Here is a 13,914-nt window from a genome sequence, read left to right on the forward strand (position 1 = left end):
TTCCATTCCCTTATTCATAATATGAGTTAACTCAAAAGTATCAAACTAAAATTTCGGGCATTACAAATAGCGACGGGTTTAACTGAACCGTCGCTCATGGCGACGGTTAGTTTTTATCCGTCGCTTTTTGCGATGAATTAAAGAACTACCGTCGTTAATTGCAAATTGCCTATAAATACCGCATCTTTAGTCATTTTTTCTCACAAAAAATTCTTTTCTCAGTTATTTTAAGTTCTAAGTGTAAATTCTAAGTGTAAAATTTTAAATATTATTTTAATTTAAAAAAACTATTTTAAGTTCGAAGTGTAAAATTATAAATATTATTAATTTAGTAATTTTGTAAGTTTTTTTTGTAGGTTCATTAAATTATAACAGTAATTTTTTTTATTTTACAGAAAAATTTAGCGACGGAAAGCATTTGTTAAACTGTCGCTAAGGAGCGACGGAAATAATATAAACACCGTCGCTAATTCGGTAATTTATGAATCGTCGCTAATTTCGCTAATAGCGACGGTTTAGTTTAGGGAAACCGTCGCAACAGTTAGTTAAACAACTATTTTCAACGCTACGACAACCGTTTTTCACCATCGTATTTAGACGTCTACAACAACGGTTTTTCACCGTTGTCTTTGAGCGCACCCTTTAACCACAGGGCATTTAACAACGGTTTTACAAGACCTACGACAACGGTTTTTCACCGTCGTCTTTGACGTCTACGAAAACGGTTTTTCACCGTTGTCTTTGAGCACACCCTTTAACCACAGGGGCTTTAACAACGGTTTTATTTCACCTACGACAACGGTGAAAAACCGTTGTCTTTCGCTTTTTTTTTTGTAGTGTAGCATTGCTCTTTGACTTGTTTACCGACTCTCATGGGGTCATCAGGTGGAAAGGTTGGGTGTTTAGTCGAAACATATAGGAGTCGATGCATTGTAGTCGGGGATTCACCGCTTACCTTCGGGTATGGATATCCTATGTGATAACATGTATATGTAGTATGAAATCTCTGATCAGAGTATTGTGGTAATTATGACAAGGGTTTCATAGATTAAACCATCGATGCAACTACGACATGACACATAGTATCGATTCATTGACAACTCTCGATATACCAATGGTTGTCGAATCGGTCGGGATATATGGGATGAAGGGACTGTACTGTATGCTAACCATAATAGAATGGTTCTTGCAGGCACTATCATTTGATACCTAGAGAATCATGTAAGCGATGCTGCTAGGCGTTTAACATGATTGGTTGGGTACTATCAGACTTGAGTTCTGACGTTCTTACTATCAAGGAGTTGATAAGTAAGAATGGAGCAACTGGGGTATGCTCGAATAAGGACATGTTTAGTCCGAATCACATAGAGATGTGAACCCACGGCTAGTTGTATCAATGAACCATTGAGGGCCACACAAGTGCTAGCTTTCTAGATCCCGTAGAGAAGTAAAATAGTTCAATGTGTTGAACGGCTTATAAAAGAGTTTATAAGCGTAAATAAAATAGAAGTATGACTTCTATAAGGAGAATATAACTTTTAATTTGAGGAAATGTTCCTAAATTAAAAGTTGGCCAAACGAGTAATGTATTTGAAAATTGTGATTTTCATAAACATTATTATGGACTAAATTAAATTAATTCAAGTGTTGAATTAATTAAATAACATTGGGCCTTGTAGAGCCCAATTAGAAATAATTATTAAACTAGTGGGCTTGAATAAAATCAAGTAAAGTTTTAAATGGACTCAAATGTTTTTGAGACATTTAAATAAAGTCCATGGGCTTTGTAAATGTTACAAGCCCACTTAAAAAACATGCTAGGGAGGTGGATAGTTGGGGATTACTTTTTCATTAAAAAATTGCATGGCATGCTCATGCACCTTTATCACTTTTTCAAGGACCAAGAAAAGTCTCCCTCCCTTCTCTCCTTTCCTACCTTGGACGAAATTTTATGCTTATTCTCCTCCAAAAATTTTCTTTCTTCAATTGTTGAGGAAACCATACACTTCTCAAAGAAAAATCTTTTTATTTTTCTAGTGCAAAATAAGAGGGGAACTAGCTAGTTGGTGATGGGCCTAATTTTGGAGGAAGGAGATCTTGTAGATTGTCTTGCCTTTGAAGAACCAAGTTGTTTTCAACTTGGTTGGAGCCAACATCAATCTGAAGAGATTGATAGGTAAAATTTTCTAAACACTCTATGTATGACATTTTGTGTTTTGTATTTGCTACACACTATAGTTGAGGTGTTCGGTTTTCCTGTTGAAAAACAAATTTTTAAACTTCCGTTGCGCATTTGAACACCTTAAACGATCCTCTTTCATTGGAGTCAACAAGTGAACATGTATTTGGCTGAACTGGAGTCAACCAGTGAACATGTATTTGACTTCAGCTTTACTGATTTCACAAGTGAGGAACTCATTACCACATTGGATGACATGGTAAATGAGTATCAAAAACTTGCTCGATCATTTGAGGAGGTTAAAATGAACAAACTGATCCCAATGACAACAAAACAGAAACTGATGAGTCAGTTGAACTGTTGAGTCTAAAAAGGGAGATTGCACCGCAAAAAGCTGAAATGATTGAAAATCAAGCTTTGATATGTCAGTTAAAAACAGAAATTTCAAAATATACTGAACTGATTCAAGCTTGGAACAAGTCTTCAGTTGCATTGACTGAAATACAGAATTAACAAAAATTAGTTGCTGATAAAACTGGTTTAGGCTTTTACAGTCATGATGAAAATTTTGCAAGTGATACACAGCCAAGGTTGAATGAAAAAAATGAAAGTACATTACTTTTGTAAAATCAAAAATGGTAAATAAATTCTCAGAACCAAGTAAACTAGTTGTTCAATTGACTGAAAGTAAGAACAAAGGCAAATGGTATGGAATTGGATATAGATCTGAGAGTTCAACTGATTCAAAAAACTGGTCACCTAAACGATTCAGTTACAAAAATTAGTACTCAAGGAATGACTATTACAATTACCACAACTGTAAGCCAGTTCAGAAACGATATCCAATAAATAGTCAGTGGAAAAAGGATACAAATCATACTGTTTCATCCTCACATCACATACATATTGCCAAGAATTCGAGAAAAACCATTTGGAACACAGCAACCGGGAAGTTAGTTAGACTGGTCAAAGTCTGGGTTCCTAAATTACTAATCAGTTTAGGACCCCAAATGAATATAGGTACCAAAATTATATATTGTGTGAGATTACAGGTAACAGGAAAAAACAAAGAATCAAATTGGTATCTAGACAGTGTCTTTTCGCGGCATATGAAAGGAGATGCAAAGTTGCTATCTCAACTGATCAAATTTATTGGACCAAACATCAGTTTTGGAGACAACTCCAAAGGTGAAACTCTGTGTAAGGGTAAGCTTATCTGTGGTAACTTTACAATTAAAGATGTTTTGCTAGTTAAGAATTTGAAGTATAACTTGATAAGCATCAGTCACTTATGCGACAATAATTTCTCAGTTCAGTTTGACAGACACACTTGTTTAGTTAGAGACTCAACTGATGAGGTCATATTAACTGGAAATCGTTGTGGAAACACTTACAAAGTCATTTGGACTGAACAACCTTATACACCAGTTTGTTTCATTGCTTCCCAGTCTTCTAAAAACTGGTTGTGGCATAAGAGGTTGAACCACTTAAACTTTAAATCTATTGCCTATCTGAGTAATCATGATCTTGTAACTTGTTTGCCCAAAATAGATTTTTCAAAAGATAAAGTTTGTTCAGCATGTCAGTTTCGTAAACAAGTAAGATCTTCACTCAAAAATAGAGATTATAAATCATCTTCCCGATGCTTAGAACTATTACATATGGATCTTTTTGGTCCAATACCAGTGATGAGTTTAGGGGGAAAGAAATACACCTTAGTAGTTGTTGATGATTTTTCAAGATTTACTTGTGTTATTTTTCTCAAATTTAAAGACCAAACTGCTGCACAACTGATTAAGCTCTTCAAAAGACTATTAAATGAAAAATCAGTTGGGATTGATCGAATAAGGTCTGACAGAGGGAGTGAATTCATCAATCAAAATCTTTCAACTTTTTTAGAAAATAGTGTAATCAAGCATGAGCTCTCAGCAGCTAGAACACATCAGCAAAATAGTGTAGCTGAGAGAAGAAATCGGACCCTTAAAGAAGCTGCTAAAACAATGCTTGCTGATTTTGATATTTCTCAAAGGTTTTGGGCTAAAGAAGTAAAAACTGCATGTTACACTCAGAACAGATCAATGATTAATAAGAATCATGTGAAAACACCATATGAGATCTGGCATGGAAGAAAAAGTGTGGTTTCTTATTTCAAGATATTGGGCTGCAGATGTTTTATTCTTGATAATGGTAAAAATCATTTAAAAGCCTTTGATGCTAAATCTGTAGAGGGAATATTTCTTGGATATTCTTCAGTTAGCAAAGCATATAGAGTTTTTAATAAAAGCTCTTTAAATGTTGAAAAATTTATTCATGTTGTTTTTGATGAAACTGTGCTAACTGATAAGCCAACTGATCTAGTTGAGCTAGTTGATCGTTTTACAGAGATCAGTTTGGAGGATGATAAAGAAGAGCAAAATCATATAAATAGAAATATCATTTTAAACACCTGAACCAGAAATACTAGATCAATCAATTGAACAGGAACCTACTCCTGATAATCAGTTGGTGGAGCAAACAGAAGATATTCAGTTATCAACTGATACAGCTGCAACTGAAACTGAAAACATTCAGTTGCCAACAGAAGCAGTTGCTGATATGGAAGCAATAAATACTGATCTCAGATGGAAGAAATCACATCCTCCAGAATTGGTGATAGGTAATCCATCTGACCTGGTAAGAACAAGAAATCAAATGTTTAATTTGTTCATTCATTCTGCTTTTGTCTCACAACTGAAACCAAAGAAAACTGACGAAGCTCTTGTTGATCCTAACTGGATAAATACAATGCAAGATGAGCTAAATCAGTTTACCCATAACAATGTCTGGAACTTAGTTCAAAGACAAGTTTGTAAAATAATTATAGGTACAAAATGGGTATTCAGAAATAAACTGAACGAAGATGGTTCAGTTGCACGCAACAAAGCAAGGCTTGTAGCACAAGGATATAGGCAGGAAGAAGGAATTGACTACGATGAAACGTATGCACCAGTTGCAAGATTGGAAGCAATCAGAATGTTCTTTGCCTATGCATCATTCAATAACTCTAAAGTCTACCTAATGGATGTAAAAAGTGCATTTCTGAATGGTCAGTTGAAGGAAGAAGTTTATGTTGAACAACAACAAGGTTTTATCAATCACTCTTTTCTTGATCATTTCTATCACTTGAACAAAGCTTTATATAGTCTTAAACAAGCTCCAAGAGCTTGGTATGAGACACTTTCAAAATTTTTAACTGATCATGATTTTACTGTTGGATCAGTTGACAAGTCCTTGTTCAAATTTTCTAAGAATGATCACATTTTACTTGTGCAAATATATGTTGATGATATTATATTTGGGTCAACTAACCCCAAATTATGTGAGGAATTTGCCAATTTAATGCAGGACAAATTTGAGATGAGTATGATGGGTGAACTGACATTCTTTCTTGGACTACAAGTGAAGCAACTGGACACTGATATTTTTTATCAGTCAGACCAAATACACGAAGGAATTGCTCAAGAAATTTGGCATGAAAACATGTTCAGCAGCAAGTACTCCCGTGAGTTCATCAGTCAAACTGGACAATGATTAAGGGGAAATATTAGTTGAGACGACACTCTACAGATGTTTAATAGGTTCATTATTGTACCGAACTGCTAGTGGTCCTGATATTCGATTTGCTGTTTGCATGTATGATAGATTTCAAGAAATCCTAAGAAATCGCATTTTTCAGTTGCCAAAATAATTTTAAAATACCTAAAAGACACTCAAAATTTGGGATTATGGTACGCTAAAGACTCTTCTTTCAATTTAGTTGGATATTCAGATGCAGATTATGCAGGATGTAAGCTAGATCGTAAAAGCACCAGTGGATCTTGTCAGTTTCTAGGAGACATACTGATCTCATGGTTAAGCAAGAAGCAAACATCCATAGCTACTTCCACAACTGAAGTAGAATACCTTGCTGCTGGAAGCTGCTGTGCCCAACTGCTCTTGATTCAGCAACAACTGAAATATTATGGAGTTCATGCTAAAGATTCTCCCATATTTTGTGATAATACAAGCACGATTGCAATAACTTACAATCCAGTTCTTCACTCAAGGACCAAGCACATTGATGTCAGGCATCACTTCATCAGAGATCATGCTCTGAAGAAAGCTATCATACTGGAATATGTGTCAACTGAACAACAAGCTGCTGACATCTTCACCAAACCATTTCCAGAGACTAAGTATTCTCACTTTCGCAATATACTTGGTTTAATTGATTTATCTTAATTATATCAGTTTTATTGTTGCTTTGTCAATTGTGGTTCATTCAGTTTGTTTTTTATTATTTAAATTCTTGTCAACTGATGCCAGTTGGACATTTATCAATTATTATATGCAGTTCGTTAACTATTTATCAACTTATGAAACTTAAGTTTTGCAGAAAGATAAAGAGACAACAACAATGATACAAAACAAGATTTCATTAAGAATGAAGTAGATACCATACAACAACACTTAGTTTACTTCATACAGCATATTGCCAAATATTTAACCAATTAATCAGTTCATGGCAATGCCCTTCTCTGAAAGACTCTGAAGTAGAGATCTTCTCAAGTTTATGCCACTCTTTCCACAGCAGAACATGCATCAGAACTAGATCAGTGGCAAGCCGTGAAACGTGAAAGACGTCAAAACGTCTGAAGTACTTTCTTGCTACATCTCTCTGCTTGGTAGCAGGAACTGAACCGTATCATCGAATAGACTGGAGATCTTGAACTTTAACCCAAGAATACATGTCCTTCACCCAGACGTATTCTTCAATGGTTTTTTTCAGAGTTTCCAGATGAGGAAGTGTCCTTTGTGTAACTAAGCTACATTTAATAATGAAGAAGATGAAGAGACTCAAGTGAATTGAAACATCTTTTGACTTACTTAGACTGATTTTTTCTTACCCTTTCTTTTAATTATATGCATTTATTGAGGGGGAATATCGATTTGAAAAGTTAACTTAGAAGACAATAGTCAGTTGGTCTTCAACTGAACTGACTAAATTTTCAACTGGTCATTCAGCTACTTATCTAACTGATATTCTCCGATAAGTTAACTAATAAATCAAATAACATTCTATATGAAATGATGTGACTGTTTGTCGAAGCATTAATTAATGTCTTTCAACGAATAGTATTTTGGAACGTGGACCCACGTAATCCATGAATACTTTGCACACGTTTTTACCACACGTACACGTTTTTATTTCAAATTTTCCTGGACGGACACGTGTCTAATAATTTGAACAGTCACTTACATCAGTACTATAACCACTCCTCTTACCAAAATCCGAAGGAATGATTTGAACCATGGCTAAGGGCCCTAGGCCAGCTACAATTCGCATCACACCAGAAACCAACCGAAAGTCCCACTCGAGAGCACCCTTGCATGCGTGGGGTGTTGTGCTTCGTTTGCTGTCTCGTGTCATTCCAGTGGCCATTTGATTGGCCATGGCACGATCTAGACATCCCGAGGTATGGTATGAACCGTGGCTAAGGGCCATATGCCAACCAAGATCCACACCATTCCACAAAACCAAATGTTACACTTGCTGTAAAATGAGAAGGCCGAAAGGGGGTAGGGGCTGTTCTTGTGTTTTGATTTAAAAATCGGTAAAACCATGGACCAAGCCTCAAAAGGGCGACTTGGTCACGTCTTAGACATGCTAGGGAGGTGTTCAAACCAGGTTTACAGGCCCAAGAGCCAATCAAGGTTCGATCCATCCATAGACAAGCAAAACAAAATTTTCGAAACCCAATTCTGCACTTATGGGGAGGTTGCTGTCATTTCGATTTCCAGCAAGCATGGGGGCTGAAATAATGGACCCACATGGTCCTAAACAATTCTAGTACATGTATAGGAGCCGCCTTGGGAGCCTAGGGTCGAACCAATTCCTGAAACCATCAAAAACGTGCAAACCGTGAAGCATGAAATGGAATGAAACCGTGCAGAATTTTGTTTACCAACAAGCTGCTGTCATATTTCGGTTTTGATTAAAAGATCATGATCATGTAGTGCTTAAAATTCATAATACAACTTGATTGAAGAGCAAAGAAGAACATATGCATGCCTGGTTTCGTTTTGAAAAGAAAACGAACGAAACGCAACGACGCAACGCAGAGGAGATGGAGCGATCTTCTTGATCTTCCTTGTACTCAATTATTCCTCTCCTATTTCTTGTTATGTGTCTCACGAATTTCTACTATGAGAGTGCTCTGAATTTTGAAATAATGGAGAGGGAGGGAATGGTTAGGAGTGATGAAGGGAGTTCCAATAATAAAGGGGTTCAATGGCATGACCAAGTCTCCTCTCTTTTGAAATTTGAATTGGTTGATATCAAAATGATTGGTGGATGGAATATATGGGGTTACCGATTTTTTGCATGCCATATCAAGGTTAGGAAAATGATCTAATAAATAAATTGTGGTAAATAAATGAAGGGATTATCATGTTAAGAAATGACAAGGAATGGGTCAAAGGTGAGTTGGCAAAGAAATGTTTAATCATCTAAGAGGGGTGGCCGAAAATTAAACAAATAATGGAGGGGAAATATTGTTTAGTTAGTAAATTTTTTTTAAACCTTAAGAGCCTTACCTATCCTTTAAATAATTTAAGGAATTAACACCTTAATCATGAAACCTAAATGAACTTATTTCCTACTCACCTCAAGTTACTAAAATAATGCCTTAACCCTCCTTCTAACTTAAATCAACTTATTAGCTAGCTAAAATAAACTCTGGGAATGATTTTTTAATCTTAAATTCTATCTCAAAACTCCAACTCCAGTCCGGCCTCACTGCATTAACTGAAAAGATAACAATTAAACTACTGCATAAAATAACTAAATTTTAAAGAAAAGCATTTAAATACTCATGCAATAAAATCATTTTAATTTAAAATACAAGAATTATGCATGGCTTATACGTAGTCTAGTTTACGGGTTCTACAACTTACATGTTAGTTGCATGCAGCATGAAAAATTTTAAAAGCATGTTGGTTACGTGGTTTGGACGACGTATACAGAGATGCCTCCTAGAAGGATTTTGCGTAGGACTGATGAGGTTAGAAAGGAGGAGGAGGTTCCACAGCCTCCACCTGGTCAGGATGCTAGTGCCTGTGTACTAGCCAGTATTGCCCGTTTTTTTGAGCAACAAGTAGGGGATGAAGCAAGGGTTAGACCAGAGCCATTTTATGAGCGTTTTAGGAGGATGCACCCCCATGAATTTCATGGCACTACTGATCTATTCGTTGCTGAGGGATGGATTCGTTCTTTAGAGGTGATTTTTTGCTACATGGACATGGTGGACGCTGACTGAGTTCGATGTACCATTTATCTGTTGAAGGGCGACGCTTCCTTATGGTGGGAGGGAGCGGAGCGAGGAGTGAATGTTGCGACATTTACTTGGGAGGAGTTCAAGAGGGTATTCTATGACAAGTACTTCACATCTGATGTTCGTTTAGGCTTAAGAGGGAGTTTATTAGTCTCTGTCAGGGGGATTGGTCTATTGCTGAATTTGTGCAAAAGTTTGATAGGGGCTGTCACTCTGTGCACTTGATTGCCAACGATGCTGCTGAAAAAATTACGACACTTCCTAGATGGTTTGAAGCCGACTATCCATCGTGATGTGATTCTCAGCGATCCTACTGACTAAACTACTGCAGTTGCCAAAGCTTTTAGAGCCGAGCAGTCACACAAGGACATTGATTGAGAGTTGCAGCGAAAGAGGAATCTTGCTCATCAAGATAGTCAGAGTAACAAAAAGCCTTATGCGGGACCACAAAAACAACCAGAACCAAAAAAACCACAAGGGCAACCACCTAGAGGAAACATTCCGAAGGCTGATGAGAAACCACTGTGCAAGGAGTGCAATCGTCCATACTATGGCAAGTGCATGTGTGGCACTTACAAGTGCTTCAAATGCGGAGATTTGGAACACAAGGCTAAGGATTGCCTAACGTTCAAGCAACCCACTACTCGAAGGGTATATGTGGTGCAAGTTGCGAAGGATGAGACAGAGCCGACACTACACTGATTTCGAGGTAACTGATAGGTGTGGTTTTTACTTGTTTTATTACATTAGTTTGTGTATGTTTGCATTGTGCATGCGTACATTTCGTTTAAATTTTGTTTGTTTTAGAGTAACCATATGAATTTGATCATTTCTCACTTGTGCGTGACGAATTTGCAAAAAAAATGGCCGGAAAACTAAAATCGGAGCCAAGTGCCAAGCTAAGAAGATAATGTGCATAAGAGGGGGCGCTCGGGCGGTGAAATTGTATCGCCCGGGTGCGAGAAGTGAATTGCCAAGAAGTCCAGAGAGGTCGGCGCGCGAGCGGTTGTTTTCTACCGCTCGGGCGCGAGCAGTGATCCAAGAAGAGAAAAGTTATAGAAGATGTGGCGCTCGAGCGGTAATTCTCTACCGCCCGAGCACGAATGCCGTTGGGCAACATTGTCCACAGAAGAGCCAGTTACTCAACCGACTAAAGAACCAGTTTTGGAATCAGCTGTGCAAGAAACTGAACAATTTACTGTCTCTGCTGAACAAAAAATTGAAGAATCTTCTACTAATTTTGTTCTTCCGATTGTCTCTTCTCCTCTCCAGCCTCAACATGAACATACAACTGAAAATATTTCAAGAATGGTGACACATGAAACCGAAGCAACTGACGGCACTATGGTTGTCTTTACTCAACAGGAACGGGTGCAGAGTCCAGAAACTTTCAGAGCCATGTCTCCTAGTATTTCAGATACTAATGCCATGTTTGAAGAAATTCAGACTGTTCAGACCAACCTCGTCAGTATGATGAATGTTATTTCTGAAATACAGTCAACTCAGCTTGCGCACTCATTGAAGCTTAACTCTAACAATGAGTTTACCTCGAACAGACTACATCAAATCAATCAGAATGTGACTTTCTATTTCTCCAAATGGAAGAAATCAAGAAAGTCATATTGTCGACTGAATCTCATTTTCAAACTCAAGCATTAGTCGGCAGACGCTTTGATTTTCTGGAGAGTACAGTCACCAAAAGGATTGATATACTGCAAAACATTGTGATGAATGATGTGTTAGATATTGCAGTGGATGTTCAAATTTTATCCCAGAAATTTGATGTGCTTGAGAAAAAGGGGGAAAAGGAGATATAGAAGAGTTAAAAGATCAGAAAGGAGAAGACAAAGGAAAGAAAAAGTAATGAAGATCAACTGACTACAGTTATTGATTGAAGACTATGGAAGGAAATATTTATTCTTTTATTCTTTATACGAATCTGTACATAGATTAGTTCCTGAGTTTCTTTCTTTGTACGAATCGGTACATTAGAAGAATTATTTTATATACAATGAGCTCGAAGAATATTTTTGAGTTCAGTTGACCAGTTCATACTTTACAAGTTTTGTCAAATACCAAAAAGGGGGAAATTGTTGGAAACTTAATTTCGGTTATTTGACAAACCAAGTGTTTAATTTATTGGACTAACTGATCAAGTAGCTTGAAGTAACTGAACTACATAAATCAACTGACAGTTGTCTAACTGAAGATTAATGCGCAGTTTATCGATGGCAACTGAAACCAGCTGAACTGAACTTATAAGGCAACTGACTGATCAGTTGATATATTCAGTTGTGAGTTTGTAACGCCCCGAAAATTTAAAGGTCCACGCGAACCACATGCATATAAATTATTAAATTCTCCTGTATTTTTAATTAAATGTTTTAGTTGCATGAATTAATTATGTTGTGCATAATGGTATGTTAAAAATATATTTTCTACTTTGTTGCATTAAAATGTATTTTTAAAGGTTATTCAGGTTGCGATCGAGGAACGGAGACCGAGGGCTGAAAAATAGAAAATGTTTTTATTAAATAATTTTTTTAATTATTTAAAATATGGGTGATGCTGTTTATTATTTTTGAAAATAAGGGGCTTTGAGGTGATTTTATACGCCGGGACGTAATTTTTATCGGTGCTGGATTTTCAACAAAAATACGAATGCAATGGCAACCCGGCTAATAAATTCACAAACTTATTTAAGCAAAAATTAATTTTAATATTTTAATTGAGCACTAATGGGCTATTTGGGCCTAATTTATTTTTCTAATGGGCCTAAACCATGATTAGTGTTTTATTTAGTATTTAAAAGTGCAAAACCCCACCCTAAACCCTTGCATATGCACGCCTCAATCACCTACACACTTCAAACTCTTATTTCCTCCCAAGACACAAGACACACGCACACAGCAATTTGAAAGAAAAAATTTTGAAAGCTTTAGGGCTTCAAGCCATCGTCTTTGTGCCACCGTTCTCCGCAATCGCCAACAAGTTTTTCGTGCGTTTAATACGCCAAGGCACGCCACATTTCTTTCTTTCAAACATCTATCACACTATAATATTTATTTGATCATGATTTGAAAGAAAACTTGACACACAAATTTATTTTCGTAACTATGTGTATATAGGTGTTAAACTTGTGTTATTTGATTCCAAAATCATGTTTTTATATGTGCTAGAGGGCTGCCATGATTAAGACTTGAACAAGCATGAATTCACGTGAGTTTAGAGCCCTAAGAATACACCAAAACACTGCACAACCACAGCACACACAAGCTGGAACCAAAATTCTGTCATGGTATATGTAGGGCTCGGTTGTGAGGGGTTGTGATGCATGGCTTGGCTTGGGCCACGGCAGGGGCTTGGCCTAGGACTCGAGACCAAGGGTCACCCGAGATTGATGATCAAGGTGAGCGCAGGTTTCAGAAGAAGGTGCAGGGAGGAGGGGCTCGGCCAGGGGGCTTGGGCTGGGTTAGGTTAGGTCCTTAGGGTTCTAGAAGGGTGCTAGAGAGTTTGGTTCAGGTCCTTGTGTGGCTGGCTAAGTCCTAGCAACAGAAACGTAGAGGCCATGGTAGGTGGGTTCTCGGCCAGAAATTGCTACTGGTGTAGAGCCTCGGTTTTGGGGCTAAGGTCGAGTCCTATGGGTTCTAAGGGTGCATGAGGGTCCCTAGAGAGGCTGGTCATGAGTTGGGGCAGGGTGGCTCGATGTGGCTCGTGCCAAACACAGAAAAACGTGGAGTACACTTTCAAGGGGCACAAGTTGCTGTCTGAATTCAGTGGCTTTGCTGCTGTGTCGTAGGGATTGAGTTGGTCCAGGCTTGGGCTGGGCGTGGTCCAGGGATGGTGAGGGTCATGTGGGCTCGGTGGTGGCTCGATTGGGAGAGTCCTAGACTAGTTAGGAGTCCTAACACCAAAGGAAACACACCCTACACACAAGCAGAATTTGGTGCTTCTGTCCAAGGGAGTTTGAGCGACTTAGGGGCTTGTTCTTTGGGCGGAGCTTGGTTAGTAGGGTCCGTAAGTGGGTTGGCTAGGGTTTGGCTCGAGGTGGCTTGGGTGTAGCTTGGGTAAATTGAGAGATGGCTCGGTGTGTTCGTCGAAGGGTAAAAAACGAAAATTAAAGAGGGGAAAATTGATCCAAGGGTTCACGGGGGTGGCTCATGACAGGGAAGGGTAGAATAAATCATAAAAAAGTTATGTTTAAAATTTGGGATCAAAATAATGAGTATTGGATTTATTCGGGATTTAATCACCGCACGAAACGCTAATTAACGATTTAATTAAAACGCTTAGTTTTAGGCTTTATAAAATTATGGAAAATTAGGTTTAAGCTTAAATAATTATTAAAAGACTAAGTTTTTAATTTGGGAATTTTATATTAAG

Source organism: Primulina tabacum, chromosome 2 (genome assembly GCF_025594145.1).
Source record: "Primulina tabacum isolate GXHZ01 chromosome 2, ASM2559414v2, whole genome shotgun sequence".
Lineage (NCBI taxonomy): Eukaryota > Viridiplantae > Streptophyta > Magnoliopsida > Lamiales > Gesneriaceae > Primulina > Primulina tabacum.